Genomic DNA, 11,283 nt, shown 5'->3' on the forward strand with positions numbered 1-11,283 from the left:
GACGCTATGGATCTATTACCTCTTCCTATTAATGGAATCATATAATACGTGACCTTTTATGTCTGGATTATACTCCTTAGCATAATGTTTTTGAGGTTAATCCACAATATCAGTACTTAATTTCTTTTTAAGAAAAGATAGATACAACAGACGTGTTCATCTTTTTAAGTTAAAAAAAATTTTTTTTTGGCTGCTCTAGGTCTTCGTTGCTGTGGGTGGGCTTTCTCTAGTTGCCATGAAAATTGGTTACCCTTTAGTTGTGGTGCATGGGCTTCCCATTGCAGTGGCCTCTTCTGTTGAAGAGCATGGGCTCCAGGCATGTGGGCTCAATAGTGTGGTGCACAGGCTTAGTTGCTTTGTGGTACGTGGGAATCTTCCTGGACCAGGGATCGAATACGTATCCCCTGCATTGGCAGGCGGATTCTTAACCACTGGACCACCACAGAAGTCCTCATGTCTTTTTGAAGCTAAATAATATTTCATTTTATGAACCAAATTGTGTCCATTTAGTATTTATATGTTGCTGTTCTTAGTACCTTGTAATGTGACTGTGTTTGGAAGTAGGAGTCCTCTGCACTGGACTGAAGCTGATCCTGTTGTTTTGCTGTTAGTGGTAAGCCCTACTCTTCTTTATTCTTAGCTGTCTCTGTATATCTCAGTTTTGCACCTCTCTGGGTCTCTGGGTGGAATGAAAACAAAGCAAGTCCTGTGATTTTTGTTCATTTGTTTTTGTAGCCGAACCATGTGGCATGTGGGATCTTAGTTCCTGACAGGGATGAAACATGCAGTGGAAGCCTGAAGTCTTAACCACTGGAACTGCCAGGGAAATTTCCTTTGTGAAGTTCCCTGAAAGGATGGAGAAGCTAGTCATCTACCCTATTCTTCTCTTCCTGCTAGGAGAACTCTTTCTATCTGGGGAGTTCCCTCTATGTGCTGACAGTGCCACCAAGGGGATATGCTGATACAGGCAAAATCAAGTTGTTCTTACCCCTTTAACATAGTTATTCTCAGGTTTAAATTCCACTGGTTGCTTTAATTTCTTAAGTGGACTCCTGAGCTCTCCTAGAACTGCTCTGTTGGTGGATATCTAATTAACTGTTGATCTTCACGGAGGGATGGAGAGTGTGGTCCCCTACTTTATCATTTTGGTGATACCAAACTCCAAACGCAACTGATTTTTATATGTTGATTTTGCATTCTGCAACTTTACTGAATTTACTAGTTCTGACAGTTTTTGGTGGAGTCTTTGTGGTTTTTTATATATATATATATATAAAAAACAAGATCACCTCATCATCAAAGAGAGACAATTTTACTTCCTTTCCAATTGGGATCCCTTTTAATTTCATTTTCCTGCCTAACAATATAAATATTCATATACAGGAGACTGGATAAATTATGGCATATTTGCAAATAGAACATTTATATAACAATGAAAATAAATAAACCTCAATAATAAACTACAAAATCATAAATAAAAAATGAGATATAGAACTTGTTTTAGGGTTAGAATGTTATTAGGGTTAGGATTAGGGAATACTGTGCATTTATGAAAACATTTTTATAGTGTCGAATGAAGCAAAATGAAAACACTCTGTCTGTTGCATTATCACCTAGGTAATAAAGCTATGATTTTTCAAAAGAAGAATAAGCAACATAAAATTTAGGATATACCTGTCTCAAAAAGTGGGAAGGCAGTGTGATGGAACAGGGGAGTTAGGATTTTAATCTTATAACTTTTAACTTGCCTGTAACTGCCTTGATATCACTCATCACTTTTTTCAGAGGAACATTTCCATCAGCTGTAATACAAAGCATAAAAATTCAGACAATGACACAGAACTTAGAAAAACTGTGATCTAGACCACAGTGAAAGTCTATATATTCTACTAAATTATTTGTGTTCACCTTAAATTTATATTTCCTGTTGAATGATTGATTCATTATGAGTAAGAAAAACAACAGTGTTTGTCCCATGTCCTTCTAACACAGTGTCTGACCATGACAAATATATTATTCAGTTCTTAGGTCTTCTTATGCTTTCTTACAAGCGTGGTAAAAATGCCATTTATAAACAGTCAGGGTTTTTTGTTTGTTTGCTTTTTCGGTGAACCTTACATCTGGCACTGATACTGAGGTAGGGGCTTTGAATCTTCCATCTATTCTCAATCAGCTTTCCTTTAATGTTTTCAACTTATTTATCTATCTCTAAATGGTGATGACATGTGGTTGTTAGATACTTGAAGAAATATTAAGGATGTTCCACTACTCCCCATTATGGATATCTTTCTCTCAGTCATTTCTGGCTCTCTCTGTTATTCATTCATTCATTCATTAATCCCTGCTCCCAAGTTTGTTTCTCCCAGCCATTCTCTGAGCTGATAAAACCATTGTGAATATCCCCTCAAAACTATTGATAGTTGAGCAGGATGACAATTTCAGATGAATAAAAATGACAAAAGACAGGATTTCTTCATAGTTTAAGACAAGTTCTTCATGATTCTTAAAAGTGTCTTTAACTCCTCAAATCAGTCTAGTTTTAGAAATTCAATGCTTACCATCAATCGGTTGCTTTTCCATTACACTTTTAAGTTCCTTATTTCTGAGCCTGATCCCCATGCGCCCCAGAACTGGATTCAGATTATTGAGATCAACTTTTCCACCTTAGGAAAAAGACATAAATGTGCGAAAAACTCAGTAAAGATACAATAAGAAAAACACTTCTTGTCCTGATGAGTTAAACCAGCTCTCAGCTCTCAATACGTCTGGCTGCTGGTAAGAGTGTTAACTGGAATTAGCTTATTGGAAAGTGGTTTGGCAATAACCATCACAATTCTTTAAAATGTTCATAACCCTTATCCCACTAATTTCACTTTTAGAAATACAGAAAAAGCTCATGTCAAAGGGGACAGGTAAATGTTTATTATAATCTTAGTTACAATAAATGGAAAAATAAAAAAGTACCCTGAATTTAAATATCTAAAGATAAGAGATATTGTGAAGTAAACCATTGTATTTTCATTCCACAGAAAGTTACATAGCTGTAGTGTTACAAAAAATGGGTACCACAGGGAAAAAATGCTTTTTTAATAGGGTATAATTATATCAAACAATCATTTAACTTATATGAATTAAAATCACATGCCCAGTATAAATGAACAATGAAATAATTCATGTGATTCTCCCTGACATTCCAGGAGCCACAAGCACTTAAGTAGAGAAAACTCCAGATGAACATCAATTTACTGTTCCATCAGATGGACTAAATTCCACTAGGCCTATCATACTGTGAGCATCTTGACTCAATGAAATTCTAGTATGAGATATATTTTTGTATATTATGGCTCTTAGGCAAGCCAGCTAGTTCAGCTAATTGCTTAACTGTAGGAATAACAATCTATTCCATATCATTGGAAGAAAAAGTGACTATACCAGACTTATCAAGACTAGAGTGTTGGTTTTTTTAATGGAGTCTTCCAATGAGATTTTAGAGCAATTTTGACTATATGAAACTTTTGCTATTTTAACATTAAGGGCTTCAAAATATAAAGAGTGGTAATGATTCAGCAGTAGCAATATGAGTGATGATTTTTTCTTTAACTTTTATATTTACTGGGAATGACACCTTTTATACTGAAAAAGGAAAGGCAAACTAACAATTCATAGCTGTGCATTGTGATGGTATTTTCAGCACTATGAAAACTAAAACTCCAACTTGACCTACTCAAGTACACAAAAAGAGAACTGTGGAGATACTTAGGACTGGTTCCTTTGAATCTGACCTTGGGATCAAGTCTACACAGCATACACTCAAAAAACAAAACAAAACTATAGCATCAACATTTAAAAGGGGTGGCAGAGGAATCATGATCTAATGACTAGGAAAAAGTAAATACAAAGATTGAGAATCTCAGTCTTGTGTACTTTCTCATTACATTTATTACCCACCTTTAAAAGACTTCAAAGCTGCTAGCAGTCTATTCTGAAAAACTTTCTTATCACCTGTAAGAAAAGGCATAATCAGGACAGAGAATGACTCACAGATAGAACTTAAGGATCAGACTTTCCTCTGTGACTGACTTTATAAATCTATCCATTTTTACCTTCAAATTATGATGAAGTTAAGGAATGAAAAAAGTTGGCATTATGGTATAGAGTGGTAGTCTGGTGTAAAGAGTCCGGGTTCAAATTCTTGCTCTGCTACTGACTAACTTTGTGACCTTACGCAAATTACTTACCCTTTCCATGCCTCAGTTTTCTCCACTATAAAATAGGGATAAGGTGTCATCATTGTATGTGGTGAGGACAGAACTTGGCTCATCGTAATAAATTCTGGTATTATTAATAGATCTACTTACTCTTTCACATCCACAGAAACTACCAGTTTATATGCTACAGAGCTAAAACTCACCATCTTTTCCTATTCTATTATAAATTCTTTTCATTCCTTGTTTCTATCACATTTCCATTCTGTTTTCTTTACTTCTTGCAGTTCAAGTTTGACTTGTCAGTGGCCTAATGAGTAACAGCAGGAATTTGCTTCATCCTATTTTCTCTTTTTCAATAGCACTTTCTTCTCTAAAAGCAGGTGGTTATTCCTCTGTGTTCTGCATCTCGATTCACTTCCTGCAGATGTTCTCTTGTTTCTTGAGAGAGGAATCATAAACGCAGGACGGCCTCTGCCAGAAAATGTCTTCACTAAATAAAGAGAACTCTGTCCTGCAGAAATTTGAGTTTTTATATCTTCCAAACTTTTGCATAATTAACAAATCCTCTGAGAAACAGGAGAAAACCTAAAACCAGAAACACCCACCACAGACAATTCTGACCATCAAAATATCCAGGGAAATAGGTGGAAAACCTGACAACAAGGATCTGCTAGGTTAGAGAGAAGCAAAATCCTGAAATGGCCTCATACTTTTCTGCAGTTGAAGTGGCCAGGAAAGCAGACAGGAAATACTCAATCTGGTTTTTTTTTTCACTTCTGTATTTTATTTATTTTTTTTTAATTTTTATTTTTACTTTATTTTACTTTACAATACTGTATTGGTTTTGCCATACATTGACATGAATCCACCATGGGCCAATCTAGTTTTAAAGAAGAATGCCATAAAAAGTTCACATGAAAATCCTGTTGTTGCCTAAACTAAGTTGGTCAGCATTATCAAAGTCATCCTGACCCACAAAATACTCATCTCTTCCAGAAACTGAAGGGATAGTAGTTTCATGCTTGATTCTCTTGCCTTCATCATAACTGGGTAGTGTTGTTCAGTTCAGTCACTCAGTCATGTCCAACTCTTTGCGACCCCATGAACCATGGCACGCCAGGCCTCCCTGTCCATCATCAACTCACGGAGTCCACATAAACCCATGTCCATTGAGTCGGTGATGCCATCTAACCATCTCATCCTCTGTTGTCCCCTTCTCCTCCTGCCCTCAATCTTTCCCAGCATCAGGGTCTTTTCAAATGAGTCAGCTCTTCACTTCAGGTGGCCAAAGTATTGGAGTTTCAGCCTCAACATCAGTCCTTCCAATGAACACCCAGGACTGATTTCCTTTAGGATGGACTGGTTGGATCTCCTTGCAGTCCAAGGGACACTCAAGAGTCTTCTCCAACACCACAGTTCAAAACCATCAATTCTTTGGCGCTCAGCTTTCTTTATGGCCCAACTCTCACATCCATACATGACCACTGGAAAAACCATAGCCTTGACTAGACGGACCTTTGTTGGCAAAGTAATATCTCTGCTTTTTAATGTGCTGTTTAGCCAGGTAATATAATAACATGGAGGCTTTGCAAACTCAGACTCATCTTTGTACTCAAAGTATTCTGCACTCTTTGCAGAGATGCTGCTTTCAGGTGGAAGACTGTAACCTGCAGCCTGTTCAGGTTTCTTCAGGCTCTTCTTCATGATGCAGCTGCTGGTACTGGATGCTACAAAGCTCATGCTTGAAGGTGTTGTTAACTTCTGAACTGACATAATACAGAAAACACTAATTCCTTGGCAGCTGGTATAAGATTTACTTACAGGGATACATAGAACTTTGCTGAGAAGATGCTTTGTTGAGAAGCTATCAGAAAGATGTTGAGCTTTTGTACTTAAAGGAAGAAAGAAACTTTCTTCTGAGGACTTCTGTGATGCTCACTGAGAGAGACAAAATGTAAATTCCACTCCTTCCTCCCCCTTTTCAAAATCATCAGTAACATCTTACCTTCTCAACATTGATTTTTTGGAAGAGGATTCTTTTGACATTTGATCTCTGTCCTTGAGTTGGCACAGAGAAATAGAGACACTGTTCATAAAAAGCAAGAGCTGTAGGGTGGGGGCAGGTAAATATAAACACGTGACACTTCAAAGTATAAACATCATAAATAGAACCATAAAACTCAATGCTTTGGAGGTCACAGTAACCCAAATGCAGCTCACCATCAACTGGCAGTAATTTAAGCAGTTCCAGACGTTCCTTATCATTGACTTCTATCCCCATGTCTCCAAGAACATTTTTCAGATCACTGGCATTAATCTTTTCTCCTTTGAAAAGACAGAGTGTTTACAGGTGAAAACTTTAGAAATTTTATTCAATGTTTTAAAGAGGTTCACTAGAACATGATATTAGCCTATGTTGCATGTATTTTTAAAGATACATTTATAATAATTTATATGGCATCATTTCCAATCTGTGGTTAAAAAGCAGAGGCAAAATGGGATATGGAAATTCAGCGTGTCAATAGAAGTCAAAGTAAATTTGCTCTTATAATATTGAGATAGTGAGGGCTCTCTTAAAGTTGGGAATAATATGCAGAATGAAATCTAGTTATCAGATTGGATAATGAATTGCCAAAAGAAATAATTATGAGAGGAGATATTATGTGGACTTATGTAACTGTTCACACATACACACACAAAAATATATTATCTTGCACTTTCCAAGGCTTTGGCTTATTTTTTCACATGCTTACCTAAAATTTAACTTCACATGCAGGCAAAGACAGACCTATATAATACCTCTACCATAGATAGAACTTGTTATGAGAACAAAGTCTGTGGTTTCATTTTAATACATAGATAACCAGAGATTGAGTGGATTTTTTCAGGTAGAAATCTTTAATGATAATTGGGTAAATGTCAAAATTAATATGAACAATAGACTACTAGACAAGAGCCTCTAAAATATGATTTATTATAAAGCATTATGATTTCAGTGTCATAGAAACTCACCAGTAAAGTCTTTCATACTCAGTGTCACATTTTTTAGATCAACTTTCCCATCCACTGTAAGACACAAAGCATTCATATACAACAATGAGACTGTTCCTTATGCTTTCTCAACCTATGATTCCTGCCCTCAACTAGAATGTTGATATCAGCTTACATTTTAGTTCTATTCTATTACATTTTATATAATAAACAGTTACTTAGACATAAGAAAAAATTGTTTTAGTCCTTTCCTCTACTTTGTTTCATGCATCCCACTATTTCCTCCTGTATTCACACTTTTATTCTTTATGTATAAGTCTTATTTTAAATCCTACTTATAAATTCCTCTTTGTTCCCAATGTTATAAAATTTTGGGTGGGATGATTTGGGAGAATGGCATTGAAACACATATAATATCATATATGAAACGAATTGCCAGTCCAGGTTCGATGCATGATACTGGATGCTTGGGGCTGGTGCACTGGGACGACCCAGAGGGATGGTATGGGGAGGGAGGAGATAGGGGGGTTCAGGATGGGGAACATGTGTATACCTGTGGCGGATTCATGTTGATGTATGGCAAAACCAATACAATATTGTAAAGTAATTAACCTTCAATTAAAATAAACAAATTTATATTTAAAAAAATTTACAAGTATTTTTTAGGAATAAGTTGAAAAAACTTTAATCCTGCTTAGCATTCAATGGCCCCTTTCAATTTAGGACTGCAAGAAAGAATATGAAGAAATGAAATGATAATGTATGAGTAATTCTAGAGGAGCAAAGTATGTAAAACAAAATAATAAGTTGGGAAAGGGGATTAACAAAATTAAAATAATCTAAGAATTTTGCACTGTCTCGAATGAAGATAAAAGCCCAATACAAAATTGGAGTAAGATAAATTAAGGACATATATTGTAATCTCTGAAATAATCTTTAAAAAGTCCAAACTATTAAGAAAAATAATAGAAACCCAAAAGCAAAGCAAGGATGGAAGAAAACAGAATGTTGAACAGGTACAAATAAAGGCATTGAGTAGTAGATTTAAACACAAATATGTTAGTAATATCATAACTGCTATTAGTAATACAAAAATAAAAAAGATGGATTCATATTGCTAATATTTTGTTTAGGATTTTTGCACATTTGTTTATGAGAGAGACTGGCTACTGATCTTCCTTTTTTTGTGTTTTCTTCATCAAGTTTGGGTATCAAGATTATTAAGATAGTTTCATAAATCAAACCAGAAGTGTTTCCGCTTTCTGTGTTCTTTGAACAGTTGATAAAGAAGGTTACTATATCTTATTTACATGTTAGGTAAAATTCAGCAAGGAAGTGATCTAACCATCTAAAATTTAAGAATTTAAAATATCTGAAATATAAGGCAGGTATAGACCATACAAATACTAAGCAAAAACAAAGTAGTGCAGTTATATTGACACCAAACAACATGGTCACAAATACATTAAAATTGCAAAGTTAGAAGGAGAAAAAGAAAAATTCTAAATTATGGTTGGATATTTTAATATATTTCATTGAGTAGTTAATAAAATAAGCAGAGAAAAAGCATTAAGACTACAGGAAATTTGAACTACAAATTTAACAAACTTGATTTAATGGACATATAGACAACACTGTACGCAATAATTTCAGAATGCATATTTCCTTTCACATAGGGAGCATTTACAAAAATGATCATATATTGCATTGTAAAGCCAAATATCAATAATTTAAAAAGTACTGAAGGGCTTTCCTAGTGACCCAGTGGCTAAGATTCTATGGTCCCATTGCAGTAGGCCTGGGTTTGACTCTTGGTCAGGAAACTAGACCCCACATGACGCAACTAAGAGTTCCCATACCTCAACTAAAGATCCTGCATGCCTCAACGAAAATCAAAGATTCTGCATGCCTCAAGTAAGAACTGGCACAGCCAAATAAATAAATCTTTAAAAATAAAAGTAATGACAATAAACAGTCCAAAATAATATTAAGAAAACAGTTCCATCTATAGTAACATCTATAGTATTTGTTTGAAAGAACAAATCACCTATCACTGAGGAATAAATTTACAAAAAAAAAAGGGACAAAACTCATACTTCAAACACTATAAAACATTATTGCAAGAAATTGATTGACTTAAATAAAGGGAAAGACATCCCATGATCATGGATCAGAACACTTAATATTGAAACGATGGTAATAATCTCTGTGACTATCCCCCACCCTCTCTCACATGCTGAATTGATCTAGAAACACAAGAAAATTTTAATCAAATTTTAGCTGGCATTTTTGCCAAATTTTAAGAGCCAATCTTAAAATTCATATGTAAATATAAAATATCTTGAATAGCCAAAACAATCTCAGAGAAAAGAACAAAGTTGGAAGACGTACACTTCCCAATTTCAAAACTTATTAAAAAGTGATAGTAATCAGTGTAGCGAAGTACCAGCAAAAGGCTAGATATATGGATCAATGGAGAGGAACCGAGAGTTCAGAAATAAATCACTGTATTTACTATTAATTGATCTTTGACAAGGGTACCATGACAGTTCAATGAAGAAGAGGAGACTTTTCAACAAATGGTGCTGAGGCAACTATATATCCACATGCAAAAGACTGAAGTTAGATCCCTTCTTCATACCATATACAGAAATAATTTCCAATGTATCATAGACTCAAAATTAAGAGCTAAAATTATAAAACCTTTAGAAAGAAATATAAAAATAAATCATTTTTATTGTGGATTAGGCAAAATATTCTTAGATATGACACCAAAAGCATAAGTGACAAAAGAAAAAATAGATAAATTGGACTTCATCAAAATTAAAAGCATTTGTGCTTCAAAGGACACCATCAAGGAAGTGAGGAACTCACAGAACAGGAGAAAGTATTTGAAAATCATGTGTATGATAAGGGAGTTTTATATAGAATATATAAAGAATTCTTATAACTCAATAATAAAAAGACAACCCAATTGAAAAATAGGTAAAGAATCTGAATAGATGTTTCTCTAATGGAAATATATGAATAGCCAACAAGTACATGAAGAGATATGCAACATCATTAGACATAAAATAAATAAAAATTAAAACTACCACTTCACACCACTAGGATGACTATAATAAAAAAGGGATAATAACAAGTAGTGACAAGGATGTGAAGAAATTGGAACCCTCACATGTTGCTGATGGAAATGTAAAATGATACAATTGTTTTGTAAAATAATTACAATTCCCCAAAATGTTAAACATAGAGTTATCATATGTTCCAGCATTTCCACTCCTAAGAATATGCCCAAGAATAATGAAAACATGTATCCATAAAAATTTACATGAGACTATTCATAGCAGCTTTATTCATAATAGCCAAAATGTGGAAACAAATCCCAAATGTTCATCGACTTATGAATGAAGAAACAAAATGTGGTATATCCATATAATGGAAGATTGCTTGGCAACAAAAATGAATGAAGTGGTGATACACGATATAAAATGGATGAGCCTTGAAAACATTATGCTATATGAAAGAAACCAGTCACTTATGATTCCATTCACATGAAATCTCCAGAACAGGCAAACCAGTAGAGATGAAAAGCAGATTAATGGTTGCCAGAGGCTGAGAAGAAGAGGAGAGAAGGGAGTGATTGTTAGTGGGTAAGAGGTTTCCTTTTGGGGTTTGGTAATGTTCCAGGCAAATAGGTGGGGAAACAGTGGAAACAGTAGCTAACTTTATTTTTCTGGGCTCCAAAATCACTGCAGATGGTGACTGCAGCCATGAAATTAAGACACTTACTCCTTGGAAGGAAAGTTATGACCAACCTAGATAGCATATTGAAAAGCAGAGACATTACTTTGCCAACAAAGGTCCATCTAGTCAAGGCTATGGTTTTTCCAGTGGTCATGTATGGATGTGAGAGCTGAACCATAAAGAAAGCTGAGAGCCAAAGAACTGATGGTTTTGAACTGTGGTGTTGGAGAAGACTCTTGAGAATCCCTGGACTGCAAGGAGATCCAACCAGTCCATCCTAAAGGAAATCAGTCCTGAATATTCATTGGAAGGACTGATGCTGAAGCTGAAACTCCAA

The sequence above is a fragment of the Oryx dammah genome, unplaced genomic scaffold (genome assembly GCF_014754425.2).
Source record: "Oryx dammah isolate SB20612 unplaced genomic scaffold, SCBI_Odam_1.1 HiC_scaffold_8, whole genome shotgun sequence".
Classification (NCBI taxonomy): Eukaryota; Metazoa; Chordata; class Mammalia; order Artiodactyla; family Bovidae; genus Oryx; species Oryx dammah.